Source organism: Tympanuchus pallidicinctus, unplaced genomic scaffold (assembly GCF_026119805.1).
Source record: "Tympanuchus pallidicinctus isolate F22 unplaced genomic scaffold, pur_lepc_1.0 scaffold50, whole genome shotgun sequence".
NCBI lineage: Eukaryota > Metazoa > Chordata > Aves > Galliformes > Phasianidae > Tympanuchus > Tympanuchus pallidicinctus.
Window position 1 is genome coordinate 142,492 of NW_026294770.1, and position 12,059 is coordinate 154,550.

The 12,059-nt window shown below is 51.5% G+C and overlaps 2 pseudogenes and 2 gene segments (V, D, J or C); 2 read left to right on the forward strand and 2 right to left on the reverse strand.

Moving 5' to 3' along the window:
* LOC128091707 (T cell receptor alpha variable 4-like) overlaps positions 1-12,059 on the forward strand; it is a 149,450-nt gene that overhangs the window by 108,335 nt on the left and 29,056 nt on the right.
* The window catches only part of LOC128091722 (T cell receptor alpha variable 1-2-like), a 103,122-nt gene that overhangs the window by 52,711 nt on the left and 38,352 nt on the right, over positions 1-12,059 (forward strand).
* The window catches only part of LOC128091739 (feather keratin Cos1-1/Cos1-3/Cos2-1-like), a 90,480-nt pseudogene continuing 84,606 nt past the window's right edge, over positions 6,186-12,059 (reverse strand).
* Positions 6,586-7,541, reverse strand: LOC128091718 (feather keratin Cos1-1/Cos1-3/Cos2-1-like; annotated as a pseudogene).

The following is a 12,059-nucleotide window of genomic DNA, read 5'->3' on the forward strand; positions in this document are numbered from 1 at the left end:
TCACAGACACTTTCAAGCGATCCCCACAGTAGCTCTATTCTCAGGCGAAGTGATTGTGTGAGGGGATTCAGGGCCGCTGGCAGTGAGGTGCAGTTTCAGCAGAGGCCACTGTAACGTGTTTGGCTGTGAGGGCTACTGGTTCTTGAAGGCTATGGATCAAGTCCCTTATGAGCTTAAATGGAATTACAAGTAAAAGAAACTGATAGACAAAGTACAGAATGACCCCAGTCTGTAAGGGTCATTCTTAAGGTCATTCAAAAGGGAGACGAGGGAGATAGAACTCTTCAGACCCTAACTGATGGACATATAGGGAACTACGTCTCATAGGCTTGATGTCATTGAGCCTAAGCTTTCTGAGTCACAAGCAATAAGATGAAAAGAAAGAGAAGGAATGCTCTTGAGGGACTCGTGGGGCTGTGCAGACATTTTAATGAATGTTTATATAAAGGTCAAGGGTGTCACAAAAAGGTTGCAGAAAGGAACAAGGGGATACAGTGCAGAGGAGGGAGGTCACAAATTTCCAGTCAGTACACCTGCTGGGATGAGCCCTATGCCTGAGCACCACTGCCCAACCTGTCTCCTTAATAAGCCCTGACTTGGCTGTGCAGCGCTGAAATAAACTGTGCTCTCTTTCTCATGTGGGAGCACCTCAAGGTCGAGGCCAGTAGATGCTGAGACTGCTGTGCAGGAGAGATCTGGGTGCCAGCAACCAAAACAACATCCACAGCACATCAGGATTAAACCAGTGACTGGGAGGAGAGTATTCAAGTCTGGGAGAGAGGTGGGTAAGGAAACACAAAGCCTGGGAGAGGAGGATTGGCAGGCTGAGATCCCATGGCAATGTCTGAGGGATCAGCACGAGTGTGGGGATGTGTGTGAGAGGAGTGGGTGACTGCACGCATCTGTTGGCCAGCAAACAGCAGGCTGGCCAATCCTGAGCAAAGGAGGAGACCACATGCAGGGTAAGGGATGCCAGGCTCCAGGCAGGGGTATTGGATGAGCTGAGGGCCCGTGCTCACACTGATGGGCTGTGATTGTGGGAGTGCTTGTGAGCCAGTGGGTGAAGGTGTGTGCTTGCACTGGGGAACCGCAGTCCTGATTAGCCTGAGAGGAGGAACAGGGCTTGGCTCTGAGCTTCGGGCTTATAAGAGAACTGGTGTTGTTACCTGTGGGTGTTGCTATGGCAGTGAGTGCCCTGCCTGTGCAGCCAGCAGAGTCATTTCCGGCAGCTCTGTCGTCTTGGGGCTGGGAGGTGGTTTTCTGCCTCTTGCTCACTCACAAACAGGAGGCTCGGTCTCAGCATGCACCGCAGCTCTCTCGTCCTCACTGCCTTCCTGGGACAACTGCTGGGTAAGTGCTGGCTTTTAGTCAAGGCACCCATCTTCTCCCCACAAAGCGCTCACCAGCCTCACTGGGCTTTGTGGCAAACAGCTCCTGAGTAACAATAAAGCTTGGGCTTTATGATATACTGACTGACTGTTGTGGCTTTGCACCACTTCTCTCAAGATACTGCTGCTGTTGGAAATGACAAGGGAAGATGGAGAAGAGAGAACTCAGAATCCTCTCCTGCTTTTCTTTTCCCTTCTCTCTCTCTCTCTCTCTGCCTTTCTCTTCTGGCCCAACAGCTGCCACCTCCAGAGATCACAGACATCCCTGCAGTCCCACATTTCAGCCTTTCCAAGAGAAAGAAGCAGATTCTGTCAAAGTCACAGCAGTGACATGAGTGACATCTCATAAACACAGCATTAAGGGGATACTGACTGATGCATATGGGCTGTGGTCTTCTGTGTTCTCCTGGTTGTCAGCACAGCCAGAGATCACACTTGTCACCATTCAACTCAGCTTTGTTTATACTGAGAGACTTAGGAGCCCTTTATGTTGACAGGACTGAAGAAACACAATGCATCTTTTCCCAGAAGCTCCATGGGTCGCTCACCCTCCACAGCCACAACAGAATGCCCCTTGTTCCTCTCAGCAGGGGCACAGCACAGGATCTGCTTGGGACCAGAAGCTGAGAGCTCTTCCAAAACCACCTTCATATGCCCAGACCTCAACAGCTTTCTGCTGGACAAAGGACAGGGAGCCTTCTCTCCTGCTGCTTTGTATCCATTCCGTGTCAGCAGCCTGGAACCTTCCCTGCAGAGCTGCTCACCTTTGCTTTCTTCTTCCAGGTGCCGTGGGGCAGACCATTGTCAGCCAGCAAGAAGGACAGGTCACAGTGCAGGAGAGAAACACCTTCCAGACCACCTGCACATACCAGGCAGCTGGTTCTTCTGGCTTGTTTTGGTACCAGCAGAAGAAAGGCCAATCTCCCCAGCTGGTCACATATCAGGCAGCAGCAGGCTCCAAGCAGAACGGCCGTTTCACCACGTGGCTGAACACCACCGGGAAATACAGCCTGCTGCGGCTGGCAGAAGTCAAGCTGTCTGACAGCGCCTTGTACCTCTGTGCTGTGCAGGACACCCTGGTGCAGGGAGCTTCCTTGGCCGTGCAACAACCCCAGGGAGGGAGGAGGTGTGTGTGCTGGAGGCGGAGCTCTGGGGAAGGGGCCCTCAGCTCTCCTGGCAGCGCTGCTTCCCTGTGCACACAGAGATCTGCAGCCCAGCGTCCTCTTCCGGCAGGGACCGATGGCTGTGGCTTGAGAGGAATGAAAAGTGATGTTAGAGACCCTCATCTGGGACTCCTCTCCATCAATTTTTGCATGGGCTGTGCAGAGACCAGATGCTGCATTGTGATTTGTGTGCTCTGCTGTGCACTGAGGGCTTTAAGCAGGTGGTCTGAAACTCATCTGAGCTTTGCAGTCCCAAGCAGATTGCTTCTTTGTTCTTGACACTTGCCCAAATTCCCTGCAGGCCTTCCCAGAGTGGCCTCCTTTCTGGAGAGCTAAATGGTGCTATTGCACTTCTTTAAGAATTTCCTTCCCTGTAGAAATCTCAGGGTTGGGAGGAGCAGAGAAGATGATGCATGCTTTTCTAGTAGTAATTCTTCCATACGAATGCTTTCCATGTCATGAAATCCTCACATTATCATGTGCAGTCCAGGTCTGCCCTTCAATCCTAGCAACTTGAGATCACTATTAAAAAGATCGCATGGAGGCTGGGACTGGGATGCAGGTAACATCAGTGACACTGAAGAGGGAAATGAGTTTTCTTCCACAGGGCCGTGTTGTGTGGGCAGCACCAGAGCTGCCAAAAATCTGTGCACATCCCCCCCTGGTCAAGATTTAAAAATGCAATCCTCGTGTTGGTCCCATAGAACTCAGGTTGGCTATGGGGAAATTATACAGCCAAAAGAAGGGAATACAAGGAAAAGAGAGAAAAGGGTAGAAAATGGGGAATTGAGCATGGTGGGCACCTTCTGCCATCGTAGTGTCTGGAAATTCGGAAGAGATCAAAGCACCCAGAAGTGATGGAGACTTTGCTGCAGAGGTGGAGGTTCCCACAGAGGTGTTCTGTAGGTATGCACTGACGTTGAGGCCAAGCAGGGCTGCAATCATGGGGAGGGATTAATGATGACAGTATGGTTTTTACTGTGCCTGACACAGGGCTGCTTTCAGGTGATGGCTGGTGAGGTCGAACCATCGGATGGGCATGGCACCCACTGTTCGTAGCAGGGCATGTCTCAGAGAGCTAGGAGGATTTCTTGACTTGATCCAGAGAGGAGAGGACACTTTTGTTGTTAGTATGATGGCCCTGCACTGCTCTAGACCTGGGAGTGCTATAGACAAAAGAGACCATGCTCTGTAGCCCATGTAATGAATGGAAAACATCCCAGCTAATGATACGGGCTGTGTGGCTGTTTCCACTTACACTGCCTTCTCAATTTCTGGATTTTGTTACACCCATTCCCTCACAGAAGCTTCTTCTGAGTGTTAAGATTGAGAAACCCCAGGATTTTTAGGCCAGGTATGAGACAGAGAGGAAAAGTATGGAACAACAAAAATTCTCTACATCAGAGACTGTGATTTTTACTTCTCTTACAGGAGGGCTCATGGGTAAGGAATGGATGAAATGGATGCCTGGAGAATGATGGACAAATTTGTATACCTGTGTCTGTGGAAGAAGTGAGAGAGAGAGGAGATGGAGATACGTTGATTCCAGCAGTGATCAGCAGAGGCCATGAGAGCACCACGTAAACCAGGAAATGGCATCCTGTGTGAAGTCTGCTGCTGCTCTTATTGAGCTGGACAACCTCCCTATGACATCACCTCCTTCTGAAAGCACAGGGCCATGGCAAAGGAGAACAGGACTTTTCTGATTCAATGCACTCTCTGGGCTCAACAGAGCATCCCAGCTGTCACATGCTCCTGTTTGTCATTATCTGCTCCATGTCTCCCCTAACCCTGGCCTCACCTTTGTCACAGCAGGGAGCAATCAGTACCTGTGGGTCTCAAGATGGTCCTTGTTGCCTGGCTACAGGCTGGGTACCAGGAATATCACTGTCAGTTTCTACTGGGATGAGGGGCCTCTTCTGGGGCTGGCCTGTGGGGATCCCGTCAGGCTTTATTCTGGGCTTTATGGTTCCTGTTGTCATCATTGTCCTTACACTGTGCTTTTCATGATAGTTTCCTACATCTGCATCACCTCCAATAGAATAATCTCTATTCCCTCTAATTTCACTCACCAGAGGCATTTTCTGCCTGTCTGTCCTGTCCCAGCACAGTTCCCTGTCTGTCAGAGGCCAAGGCCAGATCCAGCCAAAGCCTTCCTGAAAGTTCCATCCTTTGAATGCCCTGGACCTTCAAGGATCCTGGCAGGGCAGGAGGAAAGCAGTAGGTTGGGCCATAGAGGTGTACACCTGCAGCAGAGCAACGGGGGATGCTGTGCTATTGTGTAGAGACCCCTGGCCAGGGACCAGGCCAGAGTTACTCTTTATGGTTGCATTGGGCTTTGGTTGCCTTGGTTCTGATGCTCTTTGTGTTGTGATCCCACCTGAGCCAGCACTGCCTGATACAACAGCTGGCCTGAGGAGGGATGCTGCCATCCTGACGTCATGTAGAAATGATTTTCAGTGCCATTGCTGTGCTGCTGGCATTACACGGAATGTGTGTGAAAGGAAAGCACTCACAAAACAGATCTGCAGGGTGTGCTGCTTTGTGAAGTTGCAGGTGTGTGTGTGGGGAGCAGTGACACTGCATGGAGCACAAGGGTTATTTCATTCCTGGTGTGCAGGGAATATGAAAGGATCTTGGTGTCTGGGGAAAGAGTGAGTCCTGTCTTTGTGTTGGTGCACGCCCTGTGTGACTATGGGAAGTACAAAAATCCAATAGAGTGCAGAAACATGTCACACTCTCATGGCCATGTCCCAATGTAGCTGGGAATATCAGCTCTCACACGGAATCTTCAGTGGAGAAGGGTAGGGTTGCGGCACGTTGAAGGCCTTTCAGTTCCTGAGCCTGAGCAGAACAGTTCCATGCCTGTGGAAGACATGACACCACTGAGGAGCCGCGAGTGTTTAGGCATGAGTCACTGTCGTGGGCCTTGCTGCACCCATGGAAGGGTTGAGTTCAGAGGGACTGGGGGCTCCAATGTGTGTCCTTCTGTAGCTGGTCGCACTGCTGCCCTGTGGAAGCCCTCAACCATAGGCAACTTGGCAAAATTAAGGGCAGGGCCAGAAGCTCTGCAGAAGGCTGCTAGGACCACACAGGGAATCTGTACCCTCTGTGATGGGTGAGCGGAAGGGATGGGAAAGTGGAATAGAGACAGAGGGCCAGCCTCAAGAAAAGTAAACTTTGCCTTTTCTTGATGGCCTTTAGAAACCACTTTCTCTGAGTCTCTGTTCTCAACGTTGCTCCTCCCAAAGACAAAGGAATAGATTTCCCCAAACTGTGTGGGACTTCTGGCATCGCTGGACCCCCCCAATTCACCCTCTCCTGTGGATTTTACGTATCATGATTTCCACTCACATGCTCACGGGTCAAGGTGACCTTTGAAAGGAGAAACACTGCAAGGCAAGGACTGCTGGTCATTGGTGATGGAGGAACATCTAGGAGTATCTTCCCCTCCTTCAAGAGAGGGTGCTTGAAAAAATAATGGTCTGCACTGTGCACTGACCTCCAATAAACTGGGGAGTGATGCAGTCTCCCTAGCTTGTTGTCACCAAAAATATCCCCTTCACCTTTGGCAATCTCTAGAATTTATAGGGGGAAAAAAAAAACCACCAATGCAGAAAGAAACACTGAGGGATGCAGAAGAGTTTAATGAGTTTGAGGAGAGAAATGATGTCATCCAAGCAGAGCTCTCTGTGCAGTGAGCAGCAAAAACTGACAGGAATCTGTCCCCCTTTCCTATGGCAGCATTGCCACAGAGCCCTGACTCCCAGCCTGGAGTTTTAGGGAGATGAGCAGGTCACTCAGGGAGTATTTTTGGGGGTACTAACAGAGATCTCTGAATGGAAAAGACAAGAATGATATTAGACAGGAAGAATGAATGAAAGAGATTATCAGTAGACATTCTCCATGTTGACAGAGATGCCATACTGGCCACTACATGTCCGTCTTGCAGGGTAAAAACAGCACCACAACATTTGTTCTTCTGTCCAGTGCCATGTTCAGCATTCCTGGAGGTCCTTGTCTAGAACATCAACCAGCATCTTTAGCAGGGGGGGCACCTTCTGCCACAGCTCCGGTTGGAAATGCAGGAGAGGTCAAAGCCCCCCGAGGTGATGGGCACGCCCTCAGAGCTGAGGATGCGGCCAACAGCAGCGGAGGTGGAGGAGCCCACGGCGGTGTTCTGCGGGAAGGAGCTGAGGATGGGTCCGGGCAGGGTCACCACCACGGGAGAGGGCTGGATGACGATGGTGGAGTTCTGGCACTGCCTGACACAGGGCTCATTGCAGCTGCTGGCCAGAGGGGTCGGGCCGCAGGGCCGGCATGGCACACACTGGTCACAGCAGGACATGTCTCAGGGATGGAGGTGCACCTGTTTGGGGAGAGCAGGGAGGAAGCAGAACATGGGGATGTGTGAGGAGCAGCTTAGCATCACAATATGAGGAAACCAATGTACATGCAGTGCTGGGAAATGAAAACAGTTCAGGGATTCTTGTTCTCACTGTGAGAGAGGCCAATGAAAGCCACTGGGATGTATCCAAATACTGCCTAGATCCTAGCTCAGAAGTTCCATCCTTAAAGGCCAACCCTTCTCCCATGACAAACATTCTCCCCACTTCCCTCTCCCATGACAAGCAGAGTCAGGCATGGAACAGAACTAATAGCAGTGGAGAGTTTGAAGAATGAAGAGAACAAAAATGGGTTTCACACTCACCTGGTTCCCCAGATGAAGAAGGCAACAGAAGTATATGGGAGAGCAAGGAGCTGGGCTGGCTTTTATAGTGGACTCAAGCTGCCCCACTTCCAGAGGCATCCCTAGAAGCAGTGATTATTTTATGACAAGAATCTCTTTGAATGCAAAACATCCCAGCTAATGTTATGGGCTGTGTGTTGGTTTCCTGTGTTGCTGCTACTTGTCACATCCTGATTTATGTCACTCCCTTTGCCCATGAAAGGCATCTTTTGAGTGGCAGGAAGAAAAACCCAAGCATTTCCAGGCAGCACACATCAGTGTGGGCAGAACACTCAGTTCACGTGCTGGAAGAATCCAGCAAATCCAAATGATACCAGCATGTTTAGTGTGAAATAACTGGAGCCTGTGTGCAAGTGGATTTATGCAGTTGCCTGTGGGTACAGAGGTTTGCATGACTCCACGTGTGTGTACGCATGAGCGTGAGTGTTTGTGTGACTCGTGTGTCCCACATAACAACACTTGTCCTGGTCACATCAGGGGCACTTCAGGATACCAATAGATTCTGTTAATCATGAGGCATCATCCACATCTCTAGAAATTCTTTGCCAGCATTCATTGACCACCTTCACATTAAACTATTTTTTTCCCAGTGATGCCAGTTGTGGCAATATTGTTCAGCTTGCCAATGCTCCTTGAAGGATACACTGGACTCTGTTTAGGTAACAGGAAGAAGCTGTGCCCTTGTACCAACCAGATAACAATGATATGCTGAACATCTTGTATTGAGTAGGCGAGGGAAGTTCTGCTTTGAATCAGCTCATTTTTTGTAAGCAAGTATTGTGTGAGTGAGGCCAAGAGCTAACTGAGCATTGTTGGATATGGGGTTCATGCAGTGAACACAGGGAGGAAGTGTAATGACTTCATCCAGAGGCTGTGGGACCACCAGCACAAAAAGACTGAACTTGTGGGAGGAGGCTGAATCCTATTTTAATGATTTTATGGGGAAATGTGGAATACCTCTATAGTGTGCAGGAAAACATTTACACGTGTAACATAAGTAATGAAAGTAAGCTGAGGATCTTTTGTTCAGAATGTGCATGATAGGTGGAGCTCATCCCCCATGCATCCAGCACCCAAAATAAAGAATTTCTGCTTTCTAACACTCCAATTTAAGTCTTAGAGTGTTTCATGATTGACAGATTTACAGAATCACTACTATCTGGTCTGAACATCTCCTGGTGCTGTTTTGTGCCATTCCTCCACATCCTGTCATCAGATACTAGGGAGAAGAGACCAGCACAAGGTTGTCCCTAAGTTCTGTGCTCTCCAAACTGGACAACCCACATGTCCTCAGGCTCTCCTTACAGGCAATGCATTCCAGACCAGATCCAGATTCCAGATCAGCTCTGCTGCCTTCCTCTGGACGCTTTAAAGCACCTTGGACCCTTCTTACTTTGTGGAGCTGAGAACAGCCAAATAGATTCCACGTGAAGACACACCAAGGCCAACTGTACTGGGAGAATCATCCTTGTTTGACCAGTAGCCAATGGAGTGTGTGGTGCATTCTAAAAGTCAGTTGGACCTCTTTGCTGCCAGGCACAATGTTAGCTCTTCTTGAGCCTGATGTCAGCCAGCACACCCAGATTCCTGCAGGATGTCTGTGCTTCTCAGGTGCTCAGATACACTTCAAGGGTGTCCTCAGTCTAAGACTAGAGCCTCAACAGTACAAAGCAAGGAAGGCACAGAAGGTGGAGTCGACGGCAAACAGGCCATTGAGTGAGGCAGTCAGGATGGTTGAGGCTGGAAGATGGTGATATACTGGAACAAGAAAAACGCTCTTGTTTTAGTCACAGACATGCAGCTTCAGAAGAGGCACAGCCCTCTGGACACCGGGGCAGACAAATAAGATCCATTGAAGGGGTTCATCACAAGTGACTGAGCAGAAACCTTATGTCTATAAGAAGGAGAAAAGTTGTGTGAGGCTTAAAGGAGACACCTTCATTTGGTAGTAGATTCTTCAATTAGCTGTTGTCTTGGCTGTTTGATTTCCTTGGCAAGGACTGCCTCCTGCAGTGCTGCAGAGGGACTCCAAAGGCTTTTCTGGATATCAGTGAATCATCCCTTAAAACTCTTCCACACGAGTTTGCTGCCAGGCAGAGGTGACTCAGAAAGGGAACTCAAGGACCTACTGACCAACTGAACTCCATTCACTCCTTCCTCAACGCTGCGATTTGGAGCAGATGTCTGTAGGTGCCATTATGAGACATCCAAAAGGGTGCGAGGTGGTTCTGAGCAGGGAACAGGGGTCAGTCTTTGCACCCAACAAAGTGTGGCTTGGGGGGGCTAGGGGGGGAAGTTTATTCCCATAACCATCCAAGCATACAGCCAAGAGGGAGAAATGTGAGCTTTAGCCTGTTGAAATGGAGTGGAACCATTGGTCACAGGCCTTGTGCAGAACGATGAGGGTGGGATGGATTGTCTGGATCTTCGTCAAAGGGACAGAGCACCTCTGAGATCCAGGCACACATTTGGTTCCGACTGAGTCTTTCAGGGTCTCTGTAACCATGTGTCCAGGCTGCCTGTTCGTTTCTCCTGTGAATTCAAACACTGGTTCCCTCTAACCGCAGTCACTCATCCCGGTGCTGCTGCCGGCCCTTCTCGGGCTCCTCGAGCGGCAACAGTGGCACCACGGGCAGCAGCAGCTGCGGGACCCGGGGCTCGGGAAGCTCTCGGGGTGCCGCATTCCCGGGCAGCAGCACACGACCCAGTACTTGAAGGGAGCATATACACAGGAGGGGGAAAGGCTGTTTACGAGGGTGAATAGTGGTAGGACAAAGAGGAATGGTTTTAAACAGAGGCAGGGGAAGTTTAGGTTAGATATAAGGAGGATGTTTTTCGCACAGAGGTTGGTGACACGCTGGAACAGGTTGCCAAGGAGGTTGTGGATGCCCCATCCCTGGACACATTCAAGGCCAGGCTGGATGTGGCTCTGGGCATCCTGGTGTAATGGTTGGCAAGACTGCACATAGCGGGGGTGTTGAAACTCGATGATCATTGTGGTCTCTTTGAACCCAAGCCATTCTATGATTCTATGATGTTATCATTATATAATTCTAATATTCTATGAGTCTATGATGACCCGTTCCCGCTGCTAGGATTTGGATCTGCGGCAGCGCCGGGCACAGCGGGGGGAACAAGGCTCGGCCGCGTCGCGCTCCCCGACCATTTCCGTAACCCTTCTGGACTCTCGTCTGTCCTTCTTGCTGGGGAAGCTGCAGGAGGGCAGCTGGTTTCCCCTCTGCCGATGCAGCTTCCCCGGCCGTTACTCAGCTCTCCACCTACCCGGTCATACCCGGGCTACCCCGCAGGACACGCTATCCACGCACACGCGCCCGGCATTCTCAGCCCGCAGCAAGCCCGAGGATAGCCGGCGCAGGGCGCAGCCCCGGGGCGGAGCTGGCGGCGGTGGCGGGGAGGAGGCGGCGCGGGCGGAGCAGAGCCGGGGCTGCCGCGATGCGGCAGTGCCGGGCCGCGAGGCTGGCGGGGCTGGTCGCGGTGCTCCTGGGTGCGCGGGGCTGCCGCCGGCGAAGCCGGACTGCGGGGCTGCGGGGGGAAGGGGCCGTGGCCGCGGCCGCGTTCGCCTCTGCCCCTTCGGCTTCATATATGACTTCGTGCATCTCATGCTCCTTCATGAAATTTCTGGGGCAAAAAATGGATTTTCTCAGTTTACTGCTTCTTTCATTCTCGGCAGTGGCTGTGAGCAGAGCCCAGGTGCAGCAGGAGCCGTCGGTAGAGACCAGAGAAGGCATCGGCATCAACATCACCTGCTCACACCCCAGCGTACAGCCCAACGACTACATCCATTGGTACCGTCAGCTCCCGGGCCGAGGACCCGCATTCCTCGTCAGCGCTGTCAAAGGCTCCAAGGAGGTGCCGGACCCGGAGGGGCAGCTGTGGGTGTCGGCAGACCGCCGCTCCAGCGCCCTGTGTCTCGCCCGGCCCCGGCTCGGGGACGCGGCGCTGTATTACTGCGCCGTGGGCGCACGGGAAGCGAAGCCGGGGCTGCGGCCGGGCACGAACCGCTTGGGGCGGGGCGGGGGCACAGTGCCGTCCGGGCCCGCAGGGGGCGCTGCCGCTCCTCCCTCCCGGCGCCGCCGAGCTGGCAGTGCTGACATGGAACGCGTCCCTCGCACCGCTCGGCATCTTCCGGAGAAAGGCGTTCCAGCTGCACACCCTCATGAACACGGCATGTCGAGGTCACAGACACTTTCAAGCGATCCCCACAGTAGCTCTATTCTCAGGCGACGTGATTGTGTGAGGGGATTCAGGGCCGCTGGCAGTGAGGCGCAGTTTCAGCAGAGGCCACTCTAAGCTGTGTTTCCTGTGAGGGCTACTGGTTCATCTGTGGATCAAGTCACTTATCAGCTTAAAGGAAACCACAAATAAAAAGAAACCGACAAACAAAGTACAGAATGACCCCAGTCTGTAATGAAAAAGGGAGACAAGCACAGAGATCAGAACTCTTCAGCCCCCAACTGATGGACATATAAGGAAGTATGGTTCTTACACTTGAAGTTATTGAGCCTGAGCTTTGTGAGTCACAAGCAATAAGATGAAAAGAAAGAGAAGGAATGCTCTTGAGGGACTCGTGGGGCTGTGCAGACATTTTAATGAATGTTTATATAAAGGTCAAAGGTGTCACAAAAAGGTTGCAGAAAGGAACAAGGGGATACAGTGCAGAGGAGGGAGGTCACAAATTTCCAGTCAGTACACCTGCTGGGATGAGCCCTATGCCTGAGCACCACTGCCCAACCTGTC